This window comes from Calidris pugnax, unplaced genomic scaffold (assembly GCF_001431845.1).
Source record: "Calidris pugnax isolate Ruff unplaced genomic scaffold, ASM143184v1 scaffold25, whole genome shotgun sequence".
Lineage (NCBI taxonomy): Eukaryota > Metazoa > Chordata > Aves > Charadriiformes > Scolopacidae > Calidris > Calidris pugnax.
Window position 1 is genome coordinate 11,161,223 of NW_015090805.1, and position 11,572 is coordinate 11,172,794.

Consider the following 11,572-nt stretch of genomic DNA (forward strand, 5'->3'; position numbering starts at 1 on the left):
AAATCTCATTAGATCTTGAAACATGCTTTCTGCTTAAAATTCCACTTTCCCTCTTCAGTGGAGAAATAGACATTGTTATTTAACTCTTCATAGAAAAAAAAAAAAAGAGGTATTTTTAAATCTCTATACATCATTCAGATTTGAGACTGTCTTCTCTAGCCTGTATGAGAAATACTGTGATTGAAGGGCTACATTAATTTAAAAAGAAGCTTCTTTCCCAAACCAAGCTGTTTCTGTATTCTGCCTGCAAGTACCTTAGCATTGTCATAACCTTATTCAAGTGAATTCATCCAATACACATCTCACAAATATGAGATTTTTAATGTTCTTAAAATAATTTTTCACAGTTAAGGCATATTTATATCACTTTATCTATATTTACACGTTAAAAATATGATACTGATGTAAATTTTTTAAAAAGATGGTGTTCCAACTTTAGTAGTGGAGTAGCTGCTCTATTAGTCGGTTATTTTTGGAAGTATGACGTCAGGCAAAACAAGCATTGCTCACTCTTTCCTATGGCAGACTATTAGTTTTATATCAGTGCACTCTTGTTATCATTAAACTGCTATTATTTATAACGTTGCAGTGTTTAGCTGTGCTAGTGTGACTGAATCTACTGAGTGAGGTGATAGGCAAGTGTGTAATGATGAGATTTGGGTCTTTGTAATATAGTTTGGTTTCCAGATGAAAGTTTTCCTTGTAGAATCTAATGGGATTAGCAACTTCATAATGGCAAATCTGAACTAGTATTTTAAAACTTATTTAGATCCTGGTCCTGTGTCCACCCCCTTCCAGATCGCAGAATCACAGAATCTTCATGGTTGGAAGGGACCTTTGAGATCATCGAGTCCATTAAAAAAACAAAACAAAACAAAACACAACAAAAAACACCACACAACACCAAAACAAAATAAACAACACCCCATCACCACAACAATCACCACACCCAACAATCTCAGGCACTAGAGCATGCCCTGAAGTGCCACATCTACACGTTTCTTAAATACCTCCAGGGATTGTGACTCTGACTCCACCACCTCCCTGGGCAGGCTGTTCCAGTGCCTGACCACCCTCTCAGTAAAGTAATTCTTCCTCATATCTAATCTAAGCCTCTCCTTATGCAACTTCATACTGTTTCCTCTAGTCCTGTCATTATTCACTTGGGAGAAGAGGCCAACACCCACCTCTCTACAACCTCCTTTCAGGTAGTTGTAGAGGACAATGAGGTCTCCCCTCAGCCTCCTCTTCTCCAAACTAAACATGCCCAGTTCCCTCAGCCTCTCCTCACAGGACTTGTTCTCTAGACCCCTCACCAGGTGTCTCTGGTGTGACTGCAGGATGTAGGAGCCTTGACTTGAAGGCATCCAGGGTAAGACTGCAATGCATACTGTGCTCTGAGAAAGGCTGAGGTGGGGGTAAAGAGGGGCTAAAGTCTTTCATGATAACATAACATAACAATTCCTACTTGCACTGACTGTGAGAAGTCCTACTATCTTCTTCAGGGCTTCTGCAGAGTGAACACTGGAAATGTTGTCTTATAATTCTGAAAATCATGTATAACAGAATCAGATGAATGCACAAGGCTTTCACCTGGCCAGCTCCATGCCACTGTTTTTGTGCTCTGTCAGGAAATTGCTTTAAAAATGAGATTTAAAAAATTCAAGTTCTTTCTTATGTTCCTTTCTGCTTAAGTGCTTGGATTCCTACTTTAAATTTTCTTGAACAGCATTAGCAGGTGAAAATGATGCCTTTCAAAAGAAAAATAAGATTACTATACACTCATGATATTTCAGATGCCAAGACTTAATAAACGAGAGAAGAAATATTCTAAAATTTATGACAAAACACTGAAAGTTGGAAGTACTGAAACTAGAAAGTTTAACTGTGCCCATTCAATCTCAGCAACAGTTAAGGGGCTTTTTCTCTCCAGAGAATGAAACTTTTAAATGAAGCTGGAAGAGCTACATTTAAATTTAGTGTTGAAATTCCTATTTAACATGAGTTGTCGTCTCTTTAGAAAGGCATTCTGCAAAAATCAGCAAGCTGTTTTAGTGTTACTCCTCCAAATCACTGGAGTTGTCAAAAAGCTAGAATATTATAAAAATATTATAAAAAATATTCCAATAAAGAATATAAAAATACAAGAAATAGAAAAAAAGGTATTTTCAAGTTGTATCAAATAGATTGTTGCAGTTTTAGGCACAGGTTCAGAAACAATAAAAAAAGGCCATGAATGATTCAGCCATAAAATTTGTTAATGTGTCATCCAAAAGTCCCCTCATATACTCTTGAAAGGTCAAGCTTTGCTAAAAACAAGAATGTTCTAGATAAGATGCTCCCAGGAGGTCTAACCTATAATTAACAATCAGCTGCATGAGAGAAGAGGGACAGGAGACAGAAAACCCAGTTTGCCCTCACCTGTGGAGAGGCAGTGAGACCTACTGGAGTGAGTGCAGGGACAAACACTGTCTTTCTTTTCTCAGTCATTCTCACCTCTCTTAGAGAATATTCTGGATTTGCCCATGACTCAGTGGATGACATCAGATATGACACATAACACATCTGTCCCTCACTGAATGGCAATAATATGTCTTGACTTCAGGGAGGTATTTTGAAGATATATTTGCTTTCCAGTAATTTGACTACATAAATGTTAATGATGCTGATCTGGAGCAATGTTTCCACCCTCTCATGTAGTTTCTGGTGTATAAAACAGACTGCCTTCTTCATCTGGAAATTCCTGTGGGGAGTTTACTGAGAAGTGAAGAGCTCATTCTCTGCAAGTGGGATCCCACTGTGAATCCTGGTGTCTTCAATTATGGTTTTCCGAACTATATGTTCTCATGTATGAGCATATGTTCTGCCAGATGGAGCAAGGTAAGGACAGAGTGCCAATGTACAAGTGGAAGAGAGACCCCACTATCTTATTTATTGGCATTTTAAAATAAAAATATTTACTTGGGTGGAAAGGCATATGTGGGCTTAATTTTTGAAGTTGACAGATGAAGGGAACATAAAGTTTCTCTTGTTGAAACTCTTTTCATAGCAGTATGAACAAATGACTAGGGCAGATAGCAATTTTGCAATGTCAACTACAGTTTTCCGGTAAAAAAAAAGTGACTAAATTATCTAAACACTTTTAAAAAAATGCATTAAAAAAAAAAAAAAAACAAAAACATTTCAGTTAAAAAACAAACATGAACAAACCAAAACCTGAAAAGCTAGTGAATCTTTGTTTCTAGAAGCCATTTTCTTCTAGAAGTCATGATCCCATCTTAACTGTATCTCCTAGGGAGAATTATGACCAGAAGCTCCTGTGATGTAACTGGCTTCAATTTTCATGATGGGATACTGGTAGCCAGCACTGGAAACATATTCTGACTAAGGCACACCATTTTTGGAGAGGAATAGAAGCCTGAGGAAGGTACAACATAAACTTTTCCTATAGAAAACTTTTCATTTTTCTTTCTTTTATATTTTCCTCTTTACGAATGAAACTTTATTTACTCCTTGCACTATATATTCGTAATGAAGCCCCATGGCTTATCACAGTCATCCTTTAATTCTTTCATTCAATTTTAAGTAATTATTTCTGCTGTTGTGTATCTGTTGGGCCAAACATCTTTGTATATTAGTATGCCAAAGATAATGGCAGTTATACTTGCTGAGAACACATCATGTGTTCTTCTCTGAGTTTTTCTAATTATGGGAACAGCTTTGTCACACATGGAGTTCTGAAAATTTGCTGTTTCTATTGTTTGATACAACGATTATGTTACATCACTGTCACCAACCTGTTTAAAAGGAGCTAGCTGATTTGAAGCACAGATGTTTTGATTCAACATATTTATATTTACAAAATCTGGGTGGCCTGGAAACTTTATGTTTACACCATGATGAATTGATTTTTTGAATACTCTGAAAATAAATCAGTGAATGCAAATCTGTGATGGGAGATTTCCTACAAAAAATAAAACTGAATCAATTCTTAGTCTGCTTATTTCTTGGGCTTCTTGTTCTCCCAGTGTTTGTTAGGTTATTGACACCAATTCATGCAATGTTACCCACAGATTTTTTGAGTTGCAGTCATGAATATTGGAAACTTGTAAAAGAATTCCATTAATATGTGTCTTACATATTTGTGCACAATGTTGTACCGACCCTTACATATTCTGCAAGGTTATGAACTTTATAGCAAAGGACAAGTTACCTTGCATAGCCAGGATTTAATTCTTGAATGTGGGGAACCGTGGTCACCTAATAAATTTTGTGGAAATATGTCAGTCTGTACATTGATGCATGACTGGATCTGTCCCAAAGATTTGAGTCTCAACAGCACCTCCTTGTGTTGAAAGCTTACCTAGTAAAACAGTTCATGGTATATTTCTCGAGATACTTTTTAAATATGCTGTTTTCTATGTAAAAAGAATTAAAAATAGTTCTCTGCTTCACAGAAGAATCTATGTATTATTAGTAAAAAATTTATGAGCATTGCTAATGAAAATGTTAAAATAGATCACTAATGATACTTATGTCAAGAAATATAACCACATACTTTTCAAGCAATGTATTCCCACATCAGTACTCCCTGTTCTTTGACACCCAACCAGCTTTGCTTACAATTGGTTTAAATGCTAACATACATGTATATATATAGTTAGTGAGCTGAGGACCAGTTCTTACATTTGAGACTTAGAAATGTTTCAAATTGTTTCATAAGAAGTTGGAAAAAACCTCACCATTGGCTTTACTTTGTATATTAAAGTATGTGGCTTTAACAACAGTAGTACAAATTAATTCTGTCAACAGTAAAAAACCACTGGAATGTGTCAACAATTTTCCCATGGCATGTTATTCTGTCAGAATGCCTTGTTCACTAAAACCAGTCCATTTCATATTGTAATTTAAAACATTTTTCAACCTTTTCTGGATAGAATGTCTTTATTTTAGAATTATTTTTTTATTATTATTGTTGACTGATTTTAGATATTTTTGTTTTGTTTTGTTTTGTTTTCCCCACTTACCAATGCTGTTAGGCAAGATTCTTCAAGGCAAATATGTATGGAGAAGGTGGTCACCAGGATTTACCAAGGTAAAATTATGCTCAACCAACCTAACAATTATGAGGTCTGTGGACAGGGACTGAGAAGCAGCCTCCCAAGTTCTCCAAAGTGAGAGAAGAATGAGAGAGACTTTTGAGTTTAAAAGAAGCTAAACTACTTTAATGAAATAGTAAAAATAAAATAATAATAATAAAATATAATAATATTAATAAGAAAACTATGAAATATATGCAATATATACAAAACTGTACCAAGCTCCCAGGATGACAATCACGTCACTGGCTGGCACTGGAAAAGTCCCAGAGTGGACTTGGCGACATATGGGAACTGAACTCAGGAACTGGATTCAGGAACTCATGAATTGGGATGAAAGGCAAATAGACAGTCTCCTCCCTGGATGCCAGCCATTGAAGATAGAGGCTGACCCTTTGATCCCTCAGCTTTTATACTGAACATGGGGCAGATGGGATGGAATAACCTGTTTGTCATTTTTGGGTCACCCGTCCTGTCTGCTCCTCCCTGCAGATGAGATCCCGCTACATTCTTCCACTTCTGACCCTCCAATGGAGCATATAACAAAGTTTACTTACCTTGGTTGTTATGGGAATAAGTATAAGCAGGAGCCTCTCTGTACACCATTCGTTGGTATTAATTACAAACAAGGAATCTGGAAATGGACTACTGTCTGAAAAATACACCACTAATTTCGGAGAGTTCAGTTAGAAGAGGCTTAACCAAAAAGAAAAACTATTGAAAAGAGAATTGGTTCTGTTTTACCTCAAATCAGGACAGTAAACTACCGAAGGGGTGAGAAAGCGACTGGAATCCTGGCCTTAAAGGACAGTACTTAAGGGGTCACACTCTACCTTGAAGCTGGTTGTAAGTGGATATTCTCAGAGATCTGTCCTGGGACCTGTCCTAACATAGAGCTTTACCAATGACCTGGAGGAAGACATAGAACGTACCTTTATCAAGTTTGCGGAACATAGCAACTTCTAGTGTGCTATCAAAACGCTCAAGGACAGAGCAGCCACTTAAAAAGAGCTACCAACACCACAGGAATGAGCCATTAGGAGCTTCAACAAGAGCAGGTATGAAGTCTTATACCAGAGATGACATAACTCCCTGTAGTGCTTCTAATTGGAGACTGACTGGCTGAGGAGCAGCTCTGTGGAAAAGGACCTGGGCATACTAGTGTATGGGAAGCTAAACAGGGGCCAGCAGGGCATGCTGGCAAAAATGAAGACTAGCAGCAGACAGGGTTGTATCAGCAGAAGCATAGATGGTAAATTGGGGGAAGTGACTATCCCCCTTCACTTCACAGTCATTAGACCATATCTAGATACCGTGTCCAGCTTTTTCCTCCCAGTAGAAGAAAACCATTTTCAACTGAATGCAAGGTTAGAGGATGGCCAACAATGTGGTCAGGGACTGGAGCACTTGCCCTGTGAGAAGACACAAAGGGTCCTGGACTTGTTCAACCTGGAGAAGAGACAGCTGATGAGTCATCAGACAAGTCATCAGGAGAACAGAGCCAGGTTTTTTACAGCTGTGTGGGACACGATAATGGGAAAAAACTTAAACAGGAGGGATTTATAACAGATATAAGGAAAAATATCTCTCCATGAGGATAGTCAAACAATGGAGCAGGTTGCCTAGTGAGGTTCTGCAGGCTCCATCCTTGGAAATTTTTAAGACCTCATTGCAGAAAGCCCTGAGCAACATGATCAGATCCCAGAGCTGACCTGCTTTGGACAGGAGATTGGACTAATGACCTCCTCAGTGACTCTGTAATTCTCCTCGCTTGTCTGAGACTCTCAATATTCTCTGGTATTTTGTGCAAGGCAGACAAAAATGCAACTTCAGCTGTCAAAGTATAAAGTAAGAATTTTCAGATAAATCTATTCTTGTGCAAAAGGAGGCAGTTTTAACCTGGTATTTAGAATGAAAGTGGGGTTCACACCGCTTCACGTTTCCCACCCTAGCCCTTGAATAGCACAGGCAGCAGGAACCTTGAATTAATTTCATCCCAGTTGTGCCATACTGTCTAAAATTCTTTCATCCATTAATGCTGTGGGCTAAGCAGGGAAAATGGGGTGACATGGCAGAAAGGGCAGATCTGCTACTTATACGAAGACAAGGTAGTCCTCGACATTTTGGTCTTTCAGATTAAACAACGATACATTACGTTGAGATCATCTTCGAGATTTTCAACTCTGATTCTCTCTATAGAAAATCAACAGAATTCAGCAGTGCTGACAGAAGAAGCAAATTATCATAGGTGAAGCTAGAATCATCCCTACCATAGCATATTTGTCTGTGGTAAACAGAAACTGGCAAGAGATAGGAAGAAAAGGGAGGAATTATGAAATAAAAGATAGAGGCAGAGAGAAAGTAGATCACAAAATTTATATACAGTTCTGTAGCATAGTAGCATCAGTGGACATGAACTGTATGACAGAGAGAAGAGAGCCTTTCCAAGAAGCAAAACAGAAGTGTCAAAAATACCTAACTATCCTGTTTTCAAAAAAATACTAAGCATGTTTAGAGATGCTAGAATCTGATTAATATAATGGAAAGTCAAGCATCTAAGCATATAAAAGCAGATATGTTCAAATCAGCAGGAATTAAGCATCTACCCTGTTTATCCAGCATAAAATTCCTATCAAGCATTCCTCTGCAACATTGATCACTTAAACAACTTTGAAAAAGTTGACTTAAAGCCACTTTTGGAAATCTGTCTCTGGCTTAAAAATGGGTTAGAGTTTTTGAAAGGGTTATGCACAGGATTGATTTACCGCTTATACTTAACCATTTTATTTGGCTTTGACTGCCAAAATTTTCCAGTTATGTAAATATTAGTGGTAGTTCTACTGCTAGAAACTTCATTTTTATGACATGTAATTCTGAATGCCTAGATTTTGTGAAAAAAATCCCTTTGTGTTAGGTGTTTGTCACACCAAAATAAGCATATGTTAGTTTCAGAATACTTCTTTCCTACGTAGCTATGTAATGTCTCTCCACAACTGTAACAAATCTGTCTCTTGTCTGAAGACAGACTCAGATTTCTTAATTCTCATTTGGGTGACTTTAATCATAACATCGTGCTTTCCTCTCCTCTTTTGGGACATTTATATTACCTAAGTCTGCAGTTAGATTGCAAGTCTCCATCTGTAAAATGTTTCTTTTCCTCCCCTGGAGTTTGGCTTGGATTCCAGCTCTAAATTTAAATGGAACTCCATTTTCCTTGTCTAATAACCACTGAGTAATTAGGCTTTTACATAGAAAAAGAATTACCTAAAGAAATGTGTTCCTGTAAAGGGCATTTTGAGCACTGTAGATAGATGCCTCCTCTGCCAGGTTACCTGCAGTTTGCAGAAAGAAATCTTCTTGAGGAGACAGACGTATTCATACATATCTAGTCCCTGCAATTTGTAAGAGACCCTTCCATTATTCGTGTATCTTATCTTTTTCATATTACAGGAAAATGTTCTTACTTCCTGAAAGAGACTTTTTTCTTAATGGAGTGGCACATTTAAAGATTCACATAATAATATCTTTACAGAAAATGCAACTGCATAGTGCTGGGTCTTTGACTGCTTTTCATGGTATTCTACTGTAAATGGTACCTGGATGGAGGTGGATCTGATTGTTAATAATTATTTCCATTGTCTTATGCAACTCAGTTCCTGGTTTATTTCTGTTCTTGGTCAAATTTGTGTGCTAATACTTGAAATGAGTTAGGGGTGAAGTTCTAATACTCTGTTACGTAGTATTGTATATCTTAATGCGCTTTGCAGACCGTGGGTCTAATCGTTTGCATTATTGCCAGTGAGGATTCCACCACTGGATATGTCTGTGCACTGCAGTGGACTATGGAAATTCCTGATTAGGTCAATTATTGGAGACATACGTTTGCGCATATGGTTCAAAAAGGTCTATGAACACTCAAAAGTGTTTGGGTATCCCTAGCCTGCATCACTTAGCATCAGAACCCCATTGTGAAATATTTTGGTGTCTCCTCTCTTCTCTAATTGCCCTCCTCAGCTGATGTTGCATGGACCTGCAGTGCCTCATTTCCCATATCAGTGTCGGCAGTTAGCACGGCTCTGGCATGTTATTTAGTGTTCCCCTCAGACTGGGTCCAGCCCACATACTGCTTTCACTGTGCCTCAGGTAGACATGATGACTGACTGGTGTTTCAGAACATGTCTAGCAGGAACATACTGGATTATATTCATGTTGGACTGAGTTTAATCCAAACAAACTGAGCAAAATCAGCAAAGACCTACTACTGTAAAATGTTTTAACTAGCTTTGTCCATTTCACATGAGGCAGTTTAGGAAACACTCACATGGGCGTCTCAGCTGCCAGGTCAGAGAGAATGGCTCTTCCTGGAAGAAAAGAAATGATGATCACATGGAGGGAAGAGAGTTTCATCCATAAGCAGAAGCAGAAGCAGACAAGGAAGATTCATGTCTAGATGGTCATATGGTAGCTTTTACTAGGCAATTGGCAGTAATCTTAAAGCACATTGATTTATGAGATGTGCAACTAAAGAAACATGGCTTCCAATTTTTCTGCAATTTGTGTCCTGCCACATTCCCTGGTCCATAGTATTTCCAGCTTCCCTTTGGCTGGGCAAAGAGGAAAAAATGGCTGTCTCAGTGACACTGGGTCACTGCCTGGCCAGCCAGCTTACAGCTGGCGATGTACCATCTGATTCCTATGTCTCTGAGAGCATGAAGAGGTGGAACATAGCTGTCTTTCTTTGGGAAGTGACTCTCTGCTACCCAACTATGACCTTTGGAGTAACTTGAAATCCTTGAGCTCTCTGTCCCTGTGCCAATTTGAAAATTAATCAGTGGCTTCAAAGGCCTTTGGGAGAAAAAGGTGTGAGGACCAACAAACTATGTGATTGTTTGCACTTAATTTCCTTGGGAAGCCAGGAAAACAAGTCTTTCTTAAATTTATTTTTCATTAGACTATCTCTGAAGCAAAAGATTAGCTGCAGCAGCAAGAGAGTTGTCTGATATACAGTGTAAATTTTCAGAATATGTGGACAAATCAAGTAAAATGTCACACAAACTGATAGCAGTGGCCTCTTGGGCTAAGACAGTTCAAGACCAGATGTAATAAAAATCTTCATGAAACCATTAGTAATAAACAACTCTGTATTTGTAACTGTCCTGCTGCTTGTTTCCACATCATTTTTTTTCATGAATATCTGAATGTTTTTCCTTTCAAATATTGACAAGGGTTTAAAAAAAGGTTTAAAAAAAGGTTATCAGTGCATGAGTTCTTTGTAGTCAGTAATTCCCATGGCAGCTGTGAATTTGGAAAAGCAAACAGCACTTGCAGAATGTATCTTGGAGATAAAAACCTGAACAAAAGCTCCTTTTCTGCAGATATGTGTTTGATGGGTGTGAACCATAGAAAAACTCGGTACCGGCTAAATAATTTTTCTCTCTTTGGAATGGAACAGAAAATGAGTACTGAGCAGCTTTTTCAACACAAAAATTCAGAAAATGCTTGTGAAAGACCAGTAGGGGGCATTAGTATTCCATGCAGAAAGGACTATCTCAGTAATCATAAATTATTTTATGCATTTACTTTATATAAAAGTTGAAAAAGCTGTAAACTGTATGCTTTTTCATCCTCTGTACATTAGAGTATTTGTCTATTTTAACCCTGAATGTATAGATTCATTTAGTTATTTCCATTTAACTGGTAATAAGCAAAGCCTTTGAAAATTTTCATATTCCTCATTTGGAGACTAGTTTGCAGCCCATTCAGTATTCAAATGTAGTACCATTTCCTCTTTCTGACAAACATGGAGTAATTAGGCTTTTCCATAGACAAGTGATTACCTAATAAATGACCTTCTGCAAAAAGGCTGTATTAAAATGAAGCAAAAGGCATATTCAGTGCAAATGATGGCCAAGCAATAAGGTGCAGGAACAAAAGGGAAGCTTTGTATAGCCGATCTGCTTCAACAGCTTTAGAAATAATGCAAATGCTCACTTGTGGTCTGCATTAAACATAATTATAAGTCTGAGACTATGTGTAAATTCTTAAACACAAAATGTGATGGGCTGCTTGTTGTATTGGCCATTAAGTCCCTTGAAATCACAGGTACAACCTGAAGGAAGCATGATCAAACCAGAAGGAAGCACGATCACATTTCATAAGACACATACCACCCGTGTCTGTTTTTGACATAAAATGGAAACAGCAAGAAGATGATAGAAAATAATGCCTGAGTTGCATGTAGCTTCCCATGTCTTTTTTCCAATATACTTCAGGGATACCAAACAAAAGAATTGCAAAGAGAATGCCTTTGAATTGTAGTTTTAACAGAATGTCTAACCTCAGTCTACTTGGATTAAGCAAATTTGAAAGCGCATCGTACGCAGTCAAAGCTGCATGTGTGAGTATTCTCACATCCTTTCACCACCTATCCCTCACTGACTGAAACTAGAAATTTTGCTAGGTGCATCTGGAAG